Source organism: Schistocerca piceifrons, chromosome X, assembly GCF_021461385.2.
Source record: "Schistocerca piceifrons isolate TAMUIC-IGC-003096 chromosome X, iqSchPice1.1, whole genome shotgun sequence".
NCBI classification, from domain to species: domain Eukaryota; kingdom Metazoa; phylum Arthropoda; class Insecta; order Orthoptera; family Acrididae; genus Schistocerca; species Schistocerca piceifrons.
The window spans coordinates 394,910,395-394,934,855 of NC_060149.1; the positions used below are offsets into that span (position 1 = coordinate 394,910,395).

At 42.2% G+C, this 24,461-nt stretch overlaps 1 protein-coding gene across 3 annotated transcripts in view; it reads right to left on the bottom strand.

The window, feature by feature from the left end:
* Positions 1 to 24,461, bottom strand: part of LOC124721724 (E3 ubiquitin-protein ligase RNF6-like) — a 67,704-nt gene that overhangs the window by 16,779 nt on the left and 26,464 nt on the right. Inside the window, exons 1-2 of one of the 3 annotated variants that reach the window (XM_047246820.1) lie at positions 17,420 to 17,440; positions 556 to 666 (exon numbers count right to left, since the gene is read on the bottom strand). The gene's annotated coding sequence lies outside the window, so the exon portion shown is untranslated. Of the gene's footprint in view, positions 1 to 555; positions 667 to 16,478; positions 16,894 to 17,419; positions 17,441 to 24,461 lie in introns of those variants that run through there. The other 2 variants (XM_047246819.1, XM_047246818.1) reach the window with 2 other exon arrangements.

Sequence of the window (24,461 nt, forward strand, 5' to 3'; positions counted from 1 at the left end):
CGTTAAATAAACAAACGTTGTCCTGCTTCCTTCTGCCTAGGTGCATACTGACTGGCTTCGAACCTAGTAATGCTGCGCAGTTATTGCTACAATGCTGCCACGTGTACACTGAAACAATTTACGATGTCGTGATCTTGCTGTGAGCTGTGCACAGCTGTTATGCGCTCATGTGCTTTGAGCCTAGGTAAGGCATATGGTGCAAGTGGCTTACGGCTTTAAGTAGCTTTCTATCTATTCTGTCTGGGTCGAGAAAGACCTGGCATTGTAGAACATTTCCTGGCATTTCACGTTATTGACCAAAGATTAAATGCTTCAAGTTTAGATTTGGAAACACAAAACTCATTAAGCAACCAACACAGCAAACATACACTGCATTTAAGTTTCTGTCCAGTATGATTTGTTGTGTTAAAGTTTCGTGAAGTGTGGCTTCAGCAAATAAATATGCTACTTATAGATCTTAGCATGAAGTTGGCTTTTGGAGATATTTAGTAGTTGGTTATGGAATAGATATACAGTATGTAAACTTTTGGCAAGATTGTGATATTCGGCCCTCACCTGAAATCTTGGTTGTGGTGACGACTTATCTGTAGTGTAGTCCAAAGAGTAGGTTAGTCAGGACACAGTAAATATAGCAGCCTTCCCCAGCACGGATACCACAAGCCGCACCTGCAAATACAATATATTGAACTTTATTTCATTTATTTAAAGTAAAGAAAAAACTGCAAATACGAAGTTTCCACTTGAGGACTCAACCCCACGACCCTCTGATTACCATTCTATACTCATTCCACTTCAACCACTGCAGCTAAACTATGCTAACACAAATAGTAGATGGTCTCACCCAACCTGCACCAAAACATGATATTTTCTCTGAACACTTGGCCACCTGAAGCTCCGACTTCTGTCACTCATTTCTGCCAAGCCCTTCATATATCATACATTTGGACGAAACTGGTGATGGCAAGTAACTGCCCCCTCATAATATTTGGATATGGGAGGGCAAAATTTGTATTTTCAATGCACTTAAAAGTGCACATCTACACAAAGGTCACTTTTACACGTTATTATTGTTTTTATTAGAACATTTAGAATATTGATGTGGATTGAATAATTGTTTTAAGCGGTATTTTGGTAGTTTCTGTGACTCGCCAGCAATGCCCCTATCCTAACCATGCTGTACAATGCACCACCTAATGACAAGCACAGCTGAAACTGTAGCCCTGGTCAGAATCATCTAATGAATTGGGCGCCGACCAAAGTGAGTATCTACATCTACATAGATACTCCGCAATCCGCTGCATGGCGCACGGTGGAGGGTGCCCCACACCACTACTGGTAATTTATTTTCCTGTTCAACTCGCAAACAGAATGAGAGAGAAATGACTATCCATCCATATGCTGCCATATTAGCCCTAATTTCTCTTATCTTCATGGTCCTTATGTACAATGTATGTTCAAAGCAATAGAATTGTTCTGCAGTCAGTTTCAAATGCCAGGTCTCTAAATTTCCTCAATAGTGTTCCTCTAAAAGAATGTTGTCTTCGCCCTAGGTATTCCCATTTGAGTTCCTAAAGCATGTCAGTAGCACTTGCATGTTGTTTGAACCTACCAGTAACAAATCTCACAGCCCGCCTCTGAATTGCCTCTATGTTTTCCTTTAATCCAACCTGGCATGGATCCCAAACACTCTAGCATTATTCAAGAATAGGTTGCGCTAGCACCCTACATGCAGTCTAATTTGGAGATGATTCACACTTCTCTATCCCAATAAACCACAGTCAGCCATTTACCTTCCCTACCACAATCCTCACACACACCTTCCATTTCATATCACTTTGCAATATTATGTGCAGATGTTTAAACAGCATGACAGTGTCAAGCAGAACACTACTAATTGTTTATGGGTTTGTTTTTCCTACTCATCTGATCAACTTACATTTTTCTACATTCAAAGCTCACTCCCATTCACCGCACCAACTAGAAATTTTTTCTAAACCATATTGTATCACCCTACAGTCACTGAACTTTGACACCTTATCAGTAAACTGCAGCAGACTGCTGCCCACCCTGTATGCCAAATCATTTATCTATGCAGGGTGTTACAAAAAGGTACGGCCAAACTTTCAGGAAACATTCCTCACACACAAAGAAAGAAAATATGTTATGTGCACATGTGTCCGGAAACACTTACTTTCCATGTTAGAGCTCATTTTATTACTTCTCTTCAAATCACATTAATCATGGAATGGAAACACACAGCAACAGAACGTACCAGCGTGACTTCAAACACTTTGTTACAGGAAATGTTCAAAATGTCCTCCGTTAGCGAGGATACATGCATCCACCCTCCGTTGCATGGAATCCCCCATGCGCTGATGCAGCCCTGGAGAATGGCGTATTGTATCACAGCCGTCCACAATACAAGCACGAAGAGTCTCTACATTTGGTACCGGGGTTGCATAGACAAGAGCTTTCAAATGCCCCCATAAATGAAAGTCAAGATGGTTGAGGTTAGGAGAGCATGGAGGCCATGAAATTGGTCCGCCTCTACCAATCCACCGGTCACCGAATCTGTTGTTGAGAAGCGTACGAACACTTCGACTGAAATGTGCAGGAGCTCCATCGTGCGTGAACCACATGTTGTGTCGTACTTGTAAAGGCACATGTTCTAGCAGCACAGGTAGAGTATTCCGTATGAAATCATGATAATGTGCTCCATTGAGTGTGGGTGGAAGAATATGGGACCCAATCAAGACATCACCAACAATGCCTGCCCAAACGTTCACAGAAAATCTGTGTTGATGATGTGATTGCACAATTGTGTGCGGATTCTCGTCAGCCCACACATATTGATTGTGAAAATTTACAATTTGATCACGTTGGATTGGTTGGTTGGTTGTTTCGGGGAAGGAGACCAGACGGCGAAGTCATCGGTATCATCGGATTAGGGAAGGATGGGGAAGGAAGTCGGCCGTGCCCTTTGAAAGGAACCATCCCGGCATTTGCCTGGAGCGATTTAGGGAAATCACGGAAAACCTAAATCAGGATGGCCGGACGCGGGATTGAAGCGTCGTCCTCCCGAATGCGAGTCCAGTGTCTAACCACTGCGCCACCTCGCTCGGTGATCACGTTGGAATGAAGCCTCATTCGTAAAGAGAACATTTGCACTGAAATGAGGATTGACACTTTGTTGGATGAACCATTCGCAGAAGTGTACCCGTGGAGGCCAATCAGCTGCTGATAGTGCCTGCACACGCTGTACATGGCACAGAAACAACTGGTTCTCCCGTAGCACTCTCCATTGCTTTCAACTCTTTCAGTTGTTTCTCCCTGTCAGGGTTGCTTATTACTTTGTCATAAGTTCTATGGTCAAACGACAGTATATTTGTATGATTCTCCTGTTTGAATGATTTCTTAAATGTGATATTTAAAATTTTTGCTTTAGTTTTGCTATCTTCAACTGCCACACCAGACTGTTCAACAAGTGACTGGATGGAAGCATTTGACCTTCTTAGCAAATTGACATAGGAGCAGAATCTTCTTGGGCTCTCTGTCAGATCTTTTGCTAAGGTATGATGATGGTAGTTGTATGCCTTGTGCATAGATTTGTTCCACAGAAGCACAAATCTCTACTAACCTTTGCTTGTTGTCATTTGCATATTCTCTTTTGAACCAAGAGTACAACAGCCTCTACTTCCGCAGAATTTTCCTAATTTCATTATTAAATTATGGTGGGTCTTTTCCATCCTTGTTTACTTTGGCCTTCAGTGCTGCTGCACCATACAGCCATGCCACTATTTATCAAAAATTCTAATAACAAAAGACACAGTCTGGCAACTAGGAAAAATTTACCTGCAGCACCATGAGACACTACCTGTGGAAGATTGCTAGTGTTCACTTCGCCTCTGACCTGGCTGGATGGGAGTGCATCAACATGGGTTTCTCTACATTTCATACGTGTACATATTGTACATGTATGTATTATCTTCTACAAAAAATTAGTATCAGGATGCCAATGTTTCCTTTGTGTAGTTACAAGGTAAAACCACAACTGAGAATCCCGAAATTTCATTTCAAGCCATGTAAAACCAAACTGCTTCCATTTTGCAATAGCTTGACCAGCAGATGAGAGGGCTATAAACTTCAGCAGTAGTTGGCCACTGCTATTTTTTGTTCTATTGGTAGATCAGGATTCTGGAATACAAGCTAGTACCAAATGATTGACAAGTGGTTCCACAGAGAAGCTACATTGACCACGACCAGTCTTGCATATAGGTTTGGGGGCAGTTTTCTTCTACAGATCCCACTTGGAGAGTACCAAGGTTTCAGGAGCAGTATCACATGAAGGACAATTGGCGGGAAAAATTATTTTTTGAGCAGCAACATGGCTCCTTGCTTCGCAGTACAAAGAGATCTTGCACTGTTTAAAATCCATGCAAAGCAAGTACAGAAGATCCACTGCAACCAGACAGCTACAGTCTCAACAAAAGTCACTAATTCTGCAACTGTATGAGCAGCAGAAAAGGTTGCCCTGGGTTTAAGTGTGACTGTCTCAGGGAGGAAGACTCTGCCTTATGCAGGTTGGCAGCATCACGTAAGTACTACTATAGTGAAATTTCTTTGTAGAAACAGCTCTGCACGCTGCAGGCAAGAGCAGCTGCCAAAACAACAGATTGAATTAGTCAACCTGTGCCTGCTGTCAGCGATAAAGACTGGTCAGTCACTCTGTGGCACCCATGCCTTCAGCGCACTAGTGACCAGGATCAAGAACTATGTTAACGAGAACCAACAGGAATCTAACACACATCCAAGAACAGTGAACTTCTGCTGTACTAGTACAACCTGCTTGCTAGGAAAGTGTACTAGGGTTACCACTAGTTTCCCCAAGTGAAATTCCCTGATTTCCAGACGGTTCTTACTATATTTCCCTGACAAATTTTGATATCTCAAAGGTAAGTTAAGACATAAGCTGACAATCTGTCTTAGCAGCTACGGTACAAGAAACAATAGTGCAAAAGAGGAAATATCTAAAACAACTTTCAAGCAGATTGCGTTTCCCGATGGGAGCAAAAATTTTAAGTACTAACATCAACTTCTTTTATAATTAACTGTTTTTAAATGGAGAAAGCAAGCCAGATGATGTGTGTGTTTCATTAGGATCACTGATGTTATTTTATTCCCATAAAACGAAACACATTTGGTGACAAAAATATGCATTTGCTTGGAGTCACAAAAAAGATTTAAAATACCTTCACTGATTTAAGAAAGAACCTCAGAAAAATGTAGGCCTCTTGAAAGAAGTGTATACGGTGGGGAGGAATTGTGTAGGTGACCGCCAATAAAATTTGGTTTTACTATGTTCGTTATTGTCAATTATTACCCACTGTGTTATATCTATTACTTTACAGGTATTTTTTATTTTTCTTTCAAGAAATATATCAGTACATAGCGAATAAGCTGCCAGTGACTGACAATTTTCTTCTTATGACCCATACTTTCTAACATATAAGCCACTTTTTAAGTGCCAAAATGTACTAGAACAAATAAAATGTCAATAAAACGCTACAATGTACTTGCAGCAAGACAGTCTTAATTCCTGAAATCCATCACCCGTTGCCTCTGACCTACTGAGGAGCAGCACAGTCCTGGGTCCATGAATAAACCATGAAAATCCCCTGCAGTACGCAACACACAAACTGATCCGGCCTGCGGGCAGAGCGGTCAGACTAGATCCCATGGGCAGGGCCTGTACATTAGTGGGAACCAAATGGTTTTAGGTTGACAGGCTCGATCCATGACACATACTCACATGAACGGCCTGCAGTTTTTGTCTGTCACGGAAATCCACTTGTGTGGCCGGCTATTCACAAGCCACAGACTGCATCTTGATGAAATGAGACCACAGTGATCAATCCATGCAACAGATAACTTGTTCAAATACTCAGAATCAATAATAATGAGAATAGGTAGCAACTCACCATAAAGAATATTGCTGAACCACAGACAGGCACATAGAAAAGATAACCACACTCTCACAACTAAGTCATAGCTTTTGTCAGAAAGTGAGACGACGACACATATTCACCCACACACAACCTACGCACACACGGCCGCCGTCTACAGTCTCAGAATCAGATCCAAACAAACCACTTCTCATGCCTCCCTGCCTCTCATTGGCAGCTGCTAGGCTAGCAGCAACAAGTGGTGGCCACACTGACTGCAAGCTGAGGGGAGTGGAAGGAAGGGGAGAAGCAGTAGTAATGAGAAAATAGGGAATCGGTACACGTACTCAGCTGAACCCAGCCAGTGACGATGCAAGACACCTCAGTAAACAAACCATTTCATCTATCGAGACAAAAACACATTTTTCCAAATTTCCCTGATATTTCCTTGACATGTTTGAAATTCCCTGACTTCAAGAAAATGTGGCAACCCTATGTACATTTCAGTTATGCAGCAAGTTGTACATATTCAAGTTTTCAGGTCTGTGATGTGTATGTGCGCTCTTTATTAAAATAACCTTGTAATTATCGTTTTAGGGAGTCAAGTAGAGGCCAGCCACCAGCCAATTCTAGATCTTTCTTGAATGTCATGTACTTACGGCCTAACTTGTTTTGCAGATACAGTACATATATTGCTGCCATGTCAAGTATGGCTTAATGCAAGCCAGTAACACTTGTCACCCAGCACTACATTCCAAAGTTATTTTACTGGAGCTGCGGCATGCCTGCATGAATCTTGTGTGATTCCATGTCACCTGCCACACCTCTAAAGCCATAAATTGCTGCAAAAATCGTCTTTGGACAGTTCACAAAGTAAGAAACACGATTATGCCACATATAAAAGAAAATACCCTTGAATTTGTAGAAAGAGACAAGACTGGAACATTTGAAGATATTTATGATAAAAAAAATACATGACCATAAATGTTTGATTCAGACTTGGAATGGCAGTCATTTAAAAAATCTAAACATTAGCCGTATTAACAGTCACTTGTGATAAATTGTTATGCAAGTACCAGACAGTGAAATTATGCTATTCTTTCCGATACACCCTCTGTGACAGTTTCTTACAGTGCAAGCTACACACTGCAGCGATCGTGCAACAAACGAATATCTTTGCGTGCATTCTGTACAAACTTATTAGCGAGACAGGGACAATTACTGTGTGAACTGCTTTATAGACTGTAGTTCTCCAGGCACACACCCCCTCAGACTTACGTGATTCTGAGATAGTTTTTTTAATTTGGAAAAGTGGCACAACTTCATTTTTGAGGAGTGGAGAATTGTATGCAATGATCAATTTTAGTGATGTCATGTCTTAACTAAGGCCCACATCCCTCTTGTCACTTCAATGTATCATGGTATTAGCACCTTAACTTACAACCCCCTTCCAACTGCTCCATTATTTCTGGACAGTGCCATTACAGTTGTTAATTTCAAATTAACAACTTTATCCACATTACTGTCAACATTTGATTATGGGCATAAAGCTGCAGTCCAAGGCATAATTCTGTGCCTAACATTTCGTCTTCCAATGCTTGAGACATCATCAGAAGCAGTTAGTCTCAAACAAGCTGAGCATGCCGAACTGTTTCTATGTATCCACCCAACGGTCTGTTGGTGACATCAGACTGCTGCCTAAGATTGCGCAGTCACAGAGACGTATGCTATGGAGCTTTTAGTGGGGAAGCATTGAAGCTGTTTATTATATTTAGCAGTAAGGTTCACAACTTGCCTAATTTCAATCCTCCTCCATTTCTGTTAAATTTTTTTCTGTGCTTTTGAATTTCTAAGCCCTCTCTGTACATCCTAGCATAGTAATTAGTAGCTCTTCTAAAAAACCACTATCAGACAAACAAATCTGGTGATTTCTCATTCCTAGTTCATGATCTGCTACAGCTGATTTATCCATCTTGCTCAGTCAACAATTGCTAGTGTTCCTTAAGGCGGGTGTTAATGCTTCTTTTTGTAGTTCCTATAAACACTTGGCCACAAATGCAATTGGCGGGCATAGGTCCTTTGCAGTGTTCAAATACTCGCGTACCTTTCTTGTTGGCTTAAACACTTTGCCAAACCATGTTTTCTGAGTACTTTGCTGATGTGATTTCTGATAGTTTTTACAAAGGAAGGAAAACTTTCCCTTTAATTTTATCTTTTTCATTCAAAGCTGTAGACCTTTTGGAATGTAGTACCCTATTTACCTCTGTGTTGCCGTAGCCGTCTCTTCTGAAGGCTGTTCTTAAATGATCGAGTTCATCCTCCAAGCACAATGGTTCACAGATTCTTCTAGCTCAGCCCACTAATATTTTGACCACTCCTCTTTACTGCTTGGGTTGGAGATTGGAATTTTTGTGAAGGTATATCTGCGTCAGTGGGTTTTCTGTAGACTTTATGCCCTAAATTTCCGTCGGGTTTTCTAATTGCCTGTACATCCAAAAAAGAAATTTGATTGTCTTTCTCTTCTTCCATTGTGATATTTATATTATAATTAATATTATTCAGAGAATCTAGAAATTCAGAGTGTTATTTGTCTCCACAAGGCCATATAATGAAAGAACACTCTGAAATTCTAAATTTTCCGAATAATAATTGTGGCGGCACGCATGTGGCGCATTACTGTGGCTGCAAGTACCTTAAAGCCACTTTTACATGATCAACTTTCTCCCAGTTGATTGTTTCATTCCTGTACCGAGCCTCATCTCTTTCTAGTGCCTGTTTTTGTTTACGTGCCAGCACCACAATTAAGAGAGATGTGACAGCTGTCTGCTCTGAAGTTTGGCATGTTATCGCTGAAAATATGTTATGAGGGACTATTCTTTTTTTAAAAAAAATCTGAATATGGTAACAAAATGTAGGAACAAACAATGATGAGTGTTTGCTACTGCCCAAAGCAGAATTCCTAGTGGCAGTTCTTGGCAAAGGTCAAGTGGTAAATTCCTTACACTCCTGAGAACTGAAAGATAGGAAAGTGTCATCCAAACATTTCAGAACATTTACTTGCTAGAGAAAATATGTACTTGTAGACCAATCACACAATATCTAGAACACAGTAAACCACCTTTTTACTTTATCCACTGTGTCTTATTTTTTTTTTTTGCTAAGTACCAAATAACACCAAAAATTTACACACACACACACACACACACACACACACACACACACACACACACACACAAAAAAAAAAATTAAAGCACATTTATCTATCTATGATTATTGATTAATGAATCGTCAAACATATTCACAAACACACTAAAGCAGAGGTGTATACAGTGATGGAAGGTGACGAATTATCATTACTGTTAGAATAGTTTGATGCATTTCTTGCTATTCTGTAAGGTAGGGATGCTGCTGGATCAGAAGGAATAGAAGTGGAACTTCTTTTGTCTGAGAAATGGAGAATACAGTTTTGCATATCTGTGATGCTACGTAATTGCTCCATGGAAATTGTAGGGTTCCTCAGGTTTTGACTTTTGGTCAATGCAGTTGGAGAGACTAAATAATAAGGTTGCTGTCAATCAGACATATGGAAGAGTGTCACAGCAAACTGTCCAAAAATGTACATTCTTTGTCCATATATTTGTGCTGACAAGCAGTAATTCCTGTCTAAGTTTACATGTCGGGTCCCTCATTTCATGACTTAAAAGTTAACAAGTATGGACAGAAATACTGAATGGTTGTCGAGAGAGATTCCAAATATATGCTAAATTCTTTCACACGTCTTGATAAATATGAAACTTGTCACAGTGGTGAACGTCTTAGAGACTTTGTAAGGAAGAAACTTTTATGTCTCTACCTACCTAAAGAAAGAAATTTTATGTGACAGAAATAATTCGCCTCACTTTCACTAGCTTGATATCTGGAAACAAACCTGACAAGTTCAGTGGTATAATAAACAAAATTAGAAAGGAATTGCCCGAGTACATGAAGAAATCTCACGAGAACCTATGCAAAACTGCAGCTTTCAGAAAAGGTGATATGGCCTTCACAGTATATCACGAAAAGCCAAGAATGCTTGTAATAATTCTCCATTACTTGCATCAAAATGTACAAACTGAAATGGACTTTAAGCCTAACAGTGACCCACAACAATGAAACTACATACAGAGTAAATAATGTTGACCAGAAGACCCCCCAAGTAGTCAACGAAAGATGGTGGAAGAATGTGGCCTGTTCAGATTTTTATAATACTCTAGATTTAAAAGGTATATATGCTTGGCTTGGTTGGTTCTTTTAAAAGAGGGGCAGGGGGGTGGGGGTGGGGGCAAGGGACCAAACTATGAGGTCATCGGTGTCTTGCTCTGAAGGAAACAATGCCACAAGGGTGAGAATAAGACAATGAGACTTACAACACAAAACAGAATGAAAGGAAAAACCACAAACAACGACTGAAGGGTAATGAACACTTAACTAGACTAAAGGGGACAAGAAAAGCACAAAGACGCCAGGAACAGGTGGAAGAGATTAAAACAAGAAAGCATGTTACCATGGCTGGCTGACCATGAGGATAAAAAGGAAAAGCCAGCCACTCTGCAACACATTAAAACCTTCACCCTGAAAGCACTGAGTTGGAGGACATGCAGGGACAAAGGACATGTGCTAAAACTTGGAGCAAATGATAAAACTCGCCCTCACAAATAAAATGTAAAACTGAAGCTGCTGTTGAGGCATTGTCGCCCAACACCAAAGGTAGGGTGCTGGGAAAGTTATAAGTCCGCCGCAGAGCGGCTAAAAGTGGGCAGTCCAGCAAGAGATGAATGACCATGATTTGTCAGCCACAGCTACAGCTACACCGAGGTGGGTCCTTGCCACAGAGGAGGTAACCATGCGTCAGCCACATATGGCCAATGTGGAGACGACCGAGAATCACAGGAGACGACCAAGAATCACAGAGTCCCTGCAAGAGGCGCGCAGTCTTCCACACATTCACAGTTTCCTTAATGGCACGCAGCTTCTTGTGTGTACGGACGTTATGCCATTCCATCTCCCAAAGCTGCAGAACTTTGCGCCATAATACTGAACGCGGGTTAGTTTCAGAGAAGCCGATCTCCATAAGCAGTTTCTGTGTAGTCTGTCTGGCCAGCCTGTCGGCAAGTTTATTGCCTGGGATTTCGAAGTGACCTGGGGTCCAGACAAACACCGCTGAATGAATGGATCATTTTAGGGCATAGATGGACTCATGGATGGTCGCTACCGAAGGATGACGAGGGTAGCACTGGTCGATAGTTTGTATGCTGCTTAAGGAGTCAGTACACAGGAGAAATGACTCGACAGGGCATGAGCGGATGTGCTCAAGAGCACGAGATATGACCGTCAGCTCTGCAGTGAAAACACTGCAGCCATCTGGTAAGGAGTGCTGTTCTATATGTCCTCCAAGAACATAGGCAAAGCCAACATGACCATCGGTCATCGGTGTAAACCACTTCAGGGCCCCGGTACATGTCGAGAATCAGGAGGAAATGACAGCGGACAGTAACAGGGTTAACCGAGTCCTTAGGGCCACTTGAAAGGTCCAGGCGAAGTCACAGGCTTGGTGTACACCATGGAGGTGATCACGAATTAACCTGGACTCCAGTTCGGAGAGAAGGGATCGCACACAAACTGCAACTGTAAGCCCTGACCTGGGCCGCCGATGACGGAGATGGAAAAGGAGACGGTAATTCAGATACGCAGGAGAACTACGAACGTATGCAACGTAACTGGAGAGCAATTGCACACACCTAACTTGCAATGGAGGGACTCCGGCCTCCACCAAGATGCTGGTCACTGGACTCGGCCTAAAAGCTTCTGTCGCTAGGTTAACACCACAGTGGTGCACTGGGCCGAGTAAATACAATGCTGAGGAGCTCTTAAGAATCGATATGTCTCCACTACAGTGAGTGGATCGTCATTAATGTAAAGTTGTGGTTCCAGATGAACGGTACGATGCTGTGGCCGAAAACTGGAAACCGTGAGCTAGAGCCCATGACTGCGCCTTGTGGATGGCTCCCTGTAGACGCCACTCAGCACTAACAGTATTGGTGGAGCAGTACGAAATGCAGAAGTCGTCTGCATACAGAGAAGGCGAGACCGATGACCCTACAGCTGCTCCTAGACCATTAATGGCCCCACAAAAAATAGAGATACACTCAATACAGAGCCCTGTGGGACCACATTCTCCTGGATATGGGGGGATCTATGGCAGGCACCAACTTTGACATGCAAAGTACGAAGGGACAGGAAATTCTGAATAAAGATCGGGAGTGGGCCTCGGTGACCCCACTCATATATTGTAGCAAGGATATGTCGCTAGGTCATGTCATACACTTTTCGTAAATAAAAAAAATGCCGACAAGATGTTGGCATCTGGAAAAGGCTGTTCGGATGGCAGACTCGAGGGACACAGAATTATCAGTGGTAGAGCGACCAGGGTGGACGATGCCCTGACATGGAGCCAGTAGGCCACGTGACTAGAACCCAACCCAACCGCAGACACACCATTCGTTCCAGCAGCTTACAAAGAACATTGGTGAGGCTAATGGGCCAATAGCTATCCACATCAAGCTGGTTTTTACCGGGTTTGAGCACTGGAATGATGGTGCTCTCCCACCATTGCACCAGATCCGGTTGAAGATGAGGGATGTCACTTTTAGTCAGATTTGAGATGTTTAATCATCTGACTGTGGATCCAATTTGGCCCAGTAGTAGTGTCAGAGCAATGTGCAATGGCACTGAGGAGCTCCTGCTCTGTAAATGGAGCATTATAGGGTTCACTATGGCATGTAGCGAACAAGAGGACGTTCCTTTACATCCGCCGTTTGAGGGGGCAAAAGGCGGGAGGGTAGTTCTCCGACACAGAGGCTCCAGCATAGTGCTCCGCAATCACGTTTGCGTCAGTTAATGCCCGGGGCACCTGTTGGGGTCTGGTACCCAAAATGACATCTGATCTTCTTCCAGACTTGGAAAGGTGACATATGGCACCCAACGGTCAATACATATCTCTCTCCCAACACTTCTGCTTCCATCTTTTGATAAGCTGGTCAACACGGGCACGGAGCCGCTTAAAGGCTGTGAGGTGCTCCAGGGAAGGGTGCCGCTTAAGCCGTTGTAGAGCTCACCAACACTCCGCAATTGCCTCAGTGACTTCCAGCGACCACCAAGGGACTGCCTTTCGCTGGGGGCACCCTAAAGAGTGAGAGATAGATTTTCCGTCGCAGTAACGATTGTTGTAGTACCTGCTCAACCATCACATTGATGTTACCATGTGGGGGAGAATCAATGGCGACCACAGAGGTGGAAGTTTCCCAGTCTGCCTTGTTTAAAGCCCATCTGGGTGGGTGTCCATGGGCCTCACACCGGAGCAGTGACAGGAAGATGGGGAAGTGGTCACTACCACACAGGTCATCATGTGCTATCCAGTAGATAGACAGGACAAATAATGGGCTGCAAATGGATAAGGCACCGATGGCAACCTGGTTATCCCTCCGACCCCGATGGATGTGCCAGACAAAATGAAGACCTCACCACTCTAAATTGCTGCGCAGCTCGTCGTCAGACTGTAAAAGAAGTTCCCTGTGGAATATAATACCATGAACCATACTTAAACTCTTATGTGGCGTGATGGTAACAGGAAAATCCCCCAACTTGTTACTAGCGAGTAAAGCCCATGACTGGGCACTGGATGCTGTGTTTATCAAGACTGACTGAGCACGTTTTGGACAAGCCCTCCTTCATCGAAACAAAGGAGTCCCCATCACTTCTTGTACATATGAGGTACCGGGGTGAATAAGGTTCACTGCCATCCTTAGCCTGACTGAACGCTTAGGGACTGCTGGTCTCTGATCACCAGCAAGTGATGACGTGGTACACTTCATCGTGTGTCATACGCCCTGATGCCACCTACTCCGCCCAGGGGTGGGGGGTGGGAGGAGGCGGGGGGGCCTCCCCACAGGCGCCACCCAGCCATAGCAAAAGCCTCCTGGCAGGATGGCCTTTGCTGAGAGTTCTGATGCCCCAGGGCGACAGACACCTACACCTTGGCATATGTGGGGAGTTAACAGTGCAGGCATCAGCAGAATGATCTCTGTGTTGTCAGGGTGCTACAACCAACAGGGTACATGGTGGTCCCACCACAACAGACTGGCCACCATGCTGGATATGAGGTGCATAGAAGTCCATGGTCATCTTTGGCTCAGAAAGAGCGGCACTGCATAGTACATGGTGGAAAATGCACCCAGCAAGGTGTCCTCACCCAAGAGATGGAGAATGAGCTGGACTGCCATGTGACGACGAGAAAGTGGGCTAAAGATCTGAAGGCACAACGGACATGATGCACCACCTAAGGCACCCTTCCCCAGTTGGCTCGCTCTTTGGAAAAATTTTGAAAATGAAGGTCAAACCCCATGGGGGGACCATCACATAAATGCCAAAACGTGAGAGACTCCTTTTAGTCGCATCTTACGACAGGCAGGAATACACTGGGCCTATTCTAATCCCTGGACCTGCAGGGGGAATGCTGGGTTTATCTACAGAAATATAACAAAGCACAAAATAACAACGCAAGATTTCCTTCACAAGCTCATGGTGGAATTTGCCAAATATTATACAGAAACCAAGGCCAGTCTGCAAAAAATGTTTTGTTACAGGTCCCTACATCCGCCCAAATTACAAAACTCGGTATAAAGACAATGATGATCTATAGGAATCAAAAATTAACTTATTTGTTTAGACAAACTGTAATGTTTAATTTTACATAATGTGTGTCAAAGTGTAGACCTCTATTAGATTATGGTAACATACTGTCTCAACACTAAATGTCCTTGCTTAATTGTAGGAAATATTTTGTTTAAAAAAGATTTTGTTATAATATTATGGATGCTGGATTTTTAAATTGATTTGAACAAAAAATATGAAAATATTCAGTGTTTAGAGTTAAAAATAATAGAATATTGCTGCGACTATTTGTTACAAAAAACTTCATTTCCCAAAATAAGAGACTAAGAACGAGTTGTAAACATATTGACTACAGTTTGGATGTTTTTGTCCCGAAGACGGTTCTAGGGAATTGGAAAAAAATCTAGCAGTTCTAGTGCTAATTTTCGACATTAGCAGATGCCACCATAGTCTCTTGTATCCGAGTATACAGAGTGTGCAGCATACTCTTAAAATTTTGGACTCCACACTCGGCGCAATCTACAGATCATTGGTGTCACTGACACACTCGTGTATTGATTGGTTGCTGACGTACAGGCAGGCACGAAAGGTGCACGCACTTCGAATGGTCGATTTTGACCAGAATATCGCCCATGCTGAGGCAGCTCATCCATGTGGCATGCAATAGAAGCCGAAGTTCGCCCGCTACACCTGACATCTGCGCCATGGCAGTTGAGGAGGGGGGAGAGGGGGCCAAAGACACTAACAAGGTAACACCAACTCAATCTCTTTTTTTTAAAGGAGAGAAAACACATACTTGCAAGATATCAGCCTATCTACCAATCACAGGTGAACATTGGGGCTAAATTCCGATAGTATGCAGTTATAGCTGTCTGAAAGTACAGTTTTTTCAAACTTTTCTTGCACTGGTTGTTTGTCATTAGCTCTATCCCGCTACAGCCGCTTAATGGTCGAGCGTGAAGTACTGTACACAGAGCCCTTCTATTTGTGGGGTGTTGAACGCAATGGGAGTAGTAGGCAGACACAATTGTTCAGCGTGTTTTGAAGTACTGTTTGGGAACACGTTATTCTGCGTGAAAATTATTAAATACGTAACATGCCAACCTCACACACACATATACGTTCAATAATAACAATATTCTAGTACTGATATTCTGCAGGCATGTATACACATCAAAATAAAAATGAATAAAACTAAGTAACTGAAGAATAATTATGAAATGAAGTTAATTCTTTTCTATTTACAATTTAACCATGTTAATCACGCTGAAGAATGGTGCATGTCCTGCAAATTAACTTCACTTTAACAGTTCCAACTTGAGAATCCAAAGCAAGTAAAGCACAACTGCGATGTTAATAATGAAATAGCGCTAAGCTACTTCTTTAATGACACACCAATTCATTTACACTGTGTTTGTGAATTGCAACCTAAATGTTCAAAGCAAAGATCTCTGGCACCAACTAAAGGATAGAAACTGCGTACTTTGACACAATGAACAAAGCAATTTATCATCATTAAAACAGCATTTCACTCATTCCTTTGTATAGAGTATTTCGCTCTCGGGCGGAGTGTGTGACAGACAACCTGTGCGCGCAAAGTTTAAAAGCTATACTGTTAGGTCATAATTGCGTACTATTAGAATTATGGCCACAATTTTCGCGCGGGATCGACCGCTGTGACATCTTTCACGTGTTTTTTCTCTTTAAAATACGATGAAGAGTTTTGATGTTTCCTTGTAACGAGGACAGCACGACTGCCTGTCGCCTGTGCTCCAGGAAGCAGAACACGGCATCTGCACGTCAAAAAGCGCGCTCGTGATGGCACACCTTAAAGTCTGTCAGTCCATCTCCCTGAAGCAGTCGACCGACACACAGGACGAGTTAGCTAACGTGGTCGTGGCGCTCTAACAATTTTGTGACTATGCTTCCCTCTACTTCACGTTCAGGAGCCGTTTCGTCACGTGAAACACATAAGTACTTCGATATTTCGGCAACGTGCCACCTTAACTTAGAACCAATAAAAAGAAAAAACGCTCCCTACGTCACAAGTAGAATGCCGAGAACGCGTCGTTTTTGGTGCAACTTCTTGTAATAAAATGCCGGGAAACGTCGCTGTGGTGGTTAAATAATTTTCGTATTTAGTTATTTTCACATTACAATTCGCGTGTTATGAACATTAGCCATTTTATGGCAAAGACACACTGAAGTTCCATGACAAACGTGTAGTTCTCGTTAGGATTTGTTGTAACTAAATAGCAGTTAACAACATACCGGCGATTGAAGCTTCTAGAAGACCGTAACACAAAATACAATATCGTTCATTGCACAGCTCCACCGTAGCGTAGTTTGCAGGGGTTTCACGTTAGGGAAATAGCACAGTTCGAAAGTGGAAGGGTTCGCGTCCCACTGTATCTTTTTTTCACCTACGCGTTTTCTAAAAGATCGTGAGGCTCTCTTACAAAATTAATTGGAATAACTTCTGTAATATTTAATGTTATGTAAAAATAAGTACTCTTCCTGTGGGGAGTGAGTGTGTTCGATTTCGTCAGCTTTTATAAGCTGAAGTCATTTACATGTATCTTTCCTTTTTGTCTTATCACATGTTCAAGAGTACCGAAGTTTTTATTTATGTATACCACACACAGAACACGACTAGCATATGGACAAGAGAGCCGAGAGCGCAAAATCACGTTAAGCAGTTCATCCCTTGAGCAGACGGCACTCTAGCAAGCGAAATTAGATAGCCGTCCGCGTGCACGTCAACCTACGCTGCCTCGTCCCGTGTGACGACCACTTAAGGAGAAAACATCCATGCCGACCGCACTGAAGCCGCTCCGAGCCGTCAAACAATGGCTGCTGCGCCTGACCGCTGTCACTTCTGGCGACCTGCCTGCACTCATATCCACACGCACTTTGGCCTTCGAGCGAGTCACGCAGCTCGCCATGGCGCCTCAATCGATTGTGATGCCGGCTGCCCAGGCAGCCACGCCCGCTGCCACTGCAGCTGCACTCTCTGGCGTTCGCATCGATGAGCAATGAACACAAACACACCTTATCGGCATTGCTGGCAAAGAGCAGACAACCTACCTGTGAAGCGCAACATGACAACAAACAACGTGAAGAAGACCACACAAGCAAAGTACACATATCAAAAAAGTATTGCATCATCCCGATTCCTAGAACTCGGGAAGATAGACGTTGACTGTGGATATTGTATCACACACACAGTCCCTTTGACTGTTCAGAGATGTCAATAACCCGCTCCAAGACGTAAACAACCATACATGAGCTGCGCCTATTAGACAGAGCGGGTCCGACAGCCGATCACTTCCAGTCATTCCACCAGAAAGGATGTACACGGCTCGTGTTGTGTGTAGTTCAACCATGCCTAGAAGATCAATACCACGGTTCGATCGCGTCCGCATTGTTACTTTGTGCCAGGGAGGGCTCTCAAACAAGGGAAGTATCCACGCGTCTCCGAGTGAACTAAAGCGATGTTGTTCGGACATGGAGATAGAGAGAGACTGGAACTGTCGATGACATGCCTCGCTCAGGTCCCCCGTGGACAGTGGATGACCGCTAATTACGGATATGGCTCGGAGGAACCCTGACAGCAACACCGTGTTGAATAATGCTTTTCATGCAGCCACAGGACGTCGTGTTACGACTCAAACTGTGCGCAATAGGCTGCACGATGCGTACCTTTACTCTCGACATCCATGGCGAGGTCAATTTTTGCAACCACGACACCGTGCAGTGCGGTACACATGAGCCCAACAACATGCCAAGTGGAACGCTCAGGATTGGTATCACGTTCTCTTCGCCGATGAGTGTCGCATATACCTTCAACCAGACAATCGTCAGAGACGTGTTTGGAGGCAACCTGGCTAGGCTGAACGCCTTAGATACACTGTCCAGTGAGTGCAGCAAGGTGGAGGTTCCCTGCCGTTTTGGGGTGACATTATGTGGAGCCGACGTACGCCGCTGGTGGTCATGGAAGGTGTTGTAACGGCTGTACGATACGTGAATGTCATCATCCAACCAATAGTGCAACCATATCGGCGGCATATTGGCGAGGCATTCGTCTTCATGGACGACAATTCGCGTCCCCATCGTGCACATCTTTTGAATGACTTCCTTCAGGATAACATCGCTCGACTAGACTGGCCAGCATGTTCTCCAGTCATGAACCCTATCGAACAAGCCTGGGATAGATTGGAAAGGGCTGTTTATGGACGATGTGACCCACCAACCGATCTGAGGGATCTACACCGAATCGCCGTTGAGGACGGGGGCAATCTAGAACTTGTGGATAGTATGCCAGAACGAATACAGGCATGCATCAATGCAAGAGGAGGTGCTACCAGGTATTAGAGGTACCAGTGTGTACCGCGGTCTGGACCACCACCTCTGAAGGTCTCGCTGTACGGTGGTGCTGTTTTCATGAGCAATAAAAAGAGCGGAAATGATGTTTATGTTGATCTCTATTCAAATTTTCTGTACAGGTTCTGGTTCTCTCGACACGGAGGTGATGCAAAACTTTTTTTTGATGTGTGTAGATTTAGGAGGAACAGCAAACCTGCTTAACCTCTGCAACAAACAGGAGAGACGGGCAATCCATGATAAAGACCCGACCGACCAAGCTTGCTTGAGTCTGTAATAGTTTTCTGAATCAAAGTTTCTGATGACGTCTCCAGCAGTGGAAGATGAAACGTTAGACGGAGAATTATGCCTTGATTCACGGCCTTACGCTCATATATCAAATATCAGTAATAACGGAAAGCCTGCATTCTTTGTTTATCCAAACTAATATGTGGGGACATACCTACTGCAACCTAAGCAAAAAGAATTTGAGAACTTAACTACAGCATTAGACGGAAAATTAAATAACTACAATACTTTATTCAGAAAATTTTTCCTCAAAAAATTTTATACTTTGTTGTTTTCATAATAATTTTCAAATCTAATGGAACAGCTCTTGGTGAAACTATGTGGGGATTCTGTTAATACAACTATACTGTGTGGATGATCAAATATTTTTTTAAAAGCATTTTTAATATTACGTAGTTTTTTAAAGCAACAGAATGAGAGAAACCAGTTGCCAAAATTCCCCTAGTGAGTGGTAGCTGAAAATAACTAATATACATCAGAGAAGAACTTTCTCGTTTCGGTCTCTTGTCCAGGCGACAAGACCTAATCCGCAACGTGAAACGGGAGGCCTTGTTCTCGATGTAAAATTTCAATACTCAACACCAGTTTTAGAGAACTTCTCAGTTCTCCAATTATCTGAAACTACTTCAAGGACTGGCACACTCAAAATCAGTGCCCACCCCTGTCTTTCAGTCACGTCGACGCGCATTCCGCTGTCGCCGGGCTCAAAGCAGGATGCGATGAAATATAATCACTTTGCAGCACCCATTGCTAACAAGTCACCTTCCAAGTGTGCGATGTGATCACAAATATCTCCTCATCCCCCCCCCCCCCCCCCCCCCGACTCCACGGTGACAAGTCGATCCAAACGATTGAAAGAACGCCAATTAGGCTTCACACAAAAACGGTTGCAACAGCTACTGTATAAGGAAGTGCTGCGAGAAGGGAAACCACCACTGTTTCTGTGCCACACCTTTCTGGTGACAGGCCCAGAACTGCTTGATGGGCTCCTACGCTACGCACCACGGGAAAATTTATTCAAATGACAAATACATATAAACATTATTACTCATCACTGACAATACTGATTCACACCATTATTCATTTATACAAATAAAAATATTTATTTGTACTTAAAATGGTAAATTAATTACAAATTTATAACAAAGATTTATTGCTCCAATTCTTTATTATTTATACAACAAATGTTCTTTTTGCTTTTAGATTAGTTTTAAGGACACCTTTTATCAAAGATCACTTTAGAAAATTTTTCATTTTGAAACAATTGCAACTGTTGCAAATGATAGATAAAAACTATGTTTCATTGATTTCTAAGACGGTACTAGCATGATATCTTCTGGAAAATCTTATTTATTTCATGACGGAAATCACAAATTAAAGTCAGTTCTACAAGAAAGTGTATGCCGTTGCTTGAATGAAATAAAAGACACTATTACAAAATATGTTTACATGAAAATATGTTATTACTGATTTCGCAGTTACCTAATAGTTACATCAATCGCCGCCGTTATCGATTATAACTTGGCACCTTCTTGATACACCGAGTATTTGATGTGCGAAATAGTTGGGGTCCAAACAACTTCAATAAGAAATATCGTCCAGCAAATTCAGTGGCGATCCGACCGCATTTTGGCACTGGTCGCGCACTTTTTAACGGAATTTCCTTTCTAATACACTACGCAACAAAATAACTTTTTTTTCAAAGGCCAAAATAGTTGATTTATATGGATTTGAATGTGCTGAAGCAGAAAATTATAAAAATCTAAATTAGCTCATGTATGGAAGTTTTTGAAAATTATTCTTTCACATATAATAGTGGGTCCTACACTAACAAGCGTAGCACTGCCCAACACGTTTATTTACCAAACATTTGGCGTATCACAAATATGAAGCCCGTTTTTTTTACAGAATGGCTCTACTTTTTAGATAAAAGGCGTTGAAGTAAATATTTTTCACGGAAATACTGATACATATATCCTTCATATTTTACTCAATTTTTTTGATAATGCAGAACATAAAAGCTCCAGTTTTTTTTCCTTTTTTTAGATATTTTATAGGCTATATCACTGAAATATGAGCAAATTCACGAATCACGTGGAAAAATACATTAAAGTGATTTAGACCAAAAGCTAAAGTTAATTTAATTCAATTAAAGATTCGCTATTAACAGCTGCCTTGCTTTGCAACACACGTTTTCTCTTGGCCTGACGCTTATGGAAGAGATTCTTTATGCAAAGCCGAAATCTGCAAACACTGAAGACATAAATCTTCCTTGATATCTATGTTCCATTACGGAGATTTGTTGGTGAAACTTCTCACCATGTTCATCACTAAACGCCCGACAATCTTCAGGCAAAAAGTCGATATGTGATCGAATGAAGTGCTTTTTGAGTGACCTGTTGAATTTCAGTTTCTCAAATGCAGATATGACTCACAAACTGAACGTAATTTTCAGCCCTCCTACTGCCCAAGAACAGCGCTGTAACTTCCCGAAAGCACAGCCACACGTTGGCTCATCAGGGCAGAATATACTACATTGCTACTCTCCAAGGGCACTACGTAACTGTGGACCAATGAATACTCCCTGCCTGATATTCTCAGCACTTAGTCCAGGGAATTTTCCCCACAAGCATTCAAATGCTCGTTTGTTGTTCTTATTCACTGCTTTTGCAAATGACTCCATGAATTATAGCTTTATATGTTGTGGCAGTAACAAGACTTTACTGATTTACACGTGGCTCCCATTTGAAACTTTCTTACCGGGCAATAAAACGTTTTGTCATGGCCAGTCCACATGTTTGTAACGCACGTCATCAGCACGACCATCCCACTCACAAATGCAGCAACAGTATGGGAACCTGGCATACAATGAGACATGGGGAACAGTGAGAAAGCATGAAAGTGAAGCAACACTGGAACCTTACTGTTGGAATGCGGTACTAACATGCTTCTAGCCAATACTTTTTGTTTTCAAATTTAACAGCCTGTAATTGAGTTTTGAATGTTGGATGTTGTTTTGGTGGTTTGTTGTGATCTTCCTCAAAGCATATTATTTGTTTTATCTGCCAGAGAACAAATGTTAGTGTATAAAATGAGAAGCTCTATTTTGATATATTAACACAGAAAATTTCTTAATTGTGAATTGATGTAATTCCAGTTTTAGAAAATGGACACATGGGTAACAGTGAGACACTTATTTCTGTGTTCCCCGCACAGAATCCCATATTTGTATGTTCAAAATTACAGTAGTTTTGACCGAATTTACTTTGTTTCAGAACTCCATCATGGGATCATAAAAGAAAAGCTCAGGTAAGTACATTTACATCTGAATGTATGAGACAAGCCATAGACTTTGTAAAAAGTGGGCGTAGCATTCAATCTGTCGATAATAAGTTGCCCTTTCAGACATTGGAACAATATGTAAAGAAATATAAGGACTCAATCAATGAAGAAGTTCACATGACTCCTATTATTGTGATAGACTGGTCTTCAGTGATGAAGAAGATCGGTCTTGGTGTCATACCTTATGGAAACTAGCCTCGTGAACTAGCTGTAAAGAATAATAAGAGAATAACCAAGACCTGTAATGCCAACAGATTTGCTGGGGTGGATTGGATATGGGGATTTCTTAAATGGCACCCAACACCATCAACACAAATGCCTGAAAGGTGCAGTCTATCAAGGGCAACTGAATTCAAGAAACAACATAAAAGTGTTTTTTGATAGCTAGAAGATGATGATAAAGTGATGCCGCAGTTTTGCCGATGGAACATGGATCTTTAATCTGGATGAAACTAGCACAACAACAGATAAAACCTGCAAAGATTGCTGCTGAATGAGGAGTAAAGCAAGTATGCAAAGTGACAAGTGCTGAAAAAGGGGCATTAGTAACAACTTGCTGGGTACCGAGTGCTGTGGGGAACAGTCTTCCGCCAGTCCTAGTCTTTCCCAGAGTGCATTTTAAAGAGTACATGTTGGATGTGGCACCCCCTGGAAGCCTGGGTCTAGCTTCACCCTCTGGTTGGAATGTGAAACTTTTTTATGAAGTGATTAAATATTTCATAGAACAATCAGCCAGCTCCAAAGGAAGATCCTTCTCTATTAATTTATAACAACCATGACAGCTATCTATTATTAATGTCTTAAACCTGTCAGAAGATATTGGTGTCACTATCTTGACTGTTCCACCATATTCAACAAACAAGCTTCAGCCACTGGATGTCCGAATATTTAAACATTTTAAACTAGCATATAATGATACGATCGACTCCTGGTTAATGCAACACCCATGAAAACCAGTCATGATCAATGAAATTGCTGCCAAGTAGGGAGTGCTCATCAGAAAGGTCTTACTCCTTCAATAATCATGCATACCTCAAAGTTTTCTGGCTTTCTCGGAAGATTTCCAGATTTTGGGGTAGTCTTTTGGTTTTCCAGATGAACTTTGTTTCTTTCTGGATTTTTAATTCACAGGCTTGTTCCTGACCTCTGCATTCATATCGCATTTCCATTTTGACTTTTGATAACAGCTGCTATTCTGAGATGCGAGTGTTTGAAATTAGACTGAAAGTTCACCAGTAATACTATTAATAACCCCTTCTCACAGAATACTGCTGCATTTTTGTCATTAACTCTGTGTGTTTGAAACACCACCAGCGAAAGTAGATCAAACATTCTATCAATCACATCTCACAGATTATCGCTGCATACTCTGTGCTTTGCCTGCATATTAGCAGGAAAGCTTTGTTTATGCTTTGTTTTTATGGTGTTTGCTGCAAATTTTGTGCGATTTAGCGTTTTCGTGACGAGTTCAACTAAGAAACAATATCATCAGTCTTTCAGGGATGCAATGTTCTGCTGAATTTCTGTGTGTTATGCAATCGCGGAGAGGTGAAACATTCACAAAATGTTCCATGTGATATAAACATTGCTTACGGAGGAAGAACTGAATTAATAAATTATATTCAATCTGTTAAACAGGTCTCCAATACGAATATGGAGGATAACAGTAGGAAATTTGAGTCATTTGTTACCACTCCTGGATGTAATAAGAGCAGAATGTCGGTTTCACTTCATTTTTAATTGAACATAATATTACGTTACCTGCTGCTGATCATGCTGGTGCCCTCTTCAAGAAAA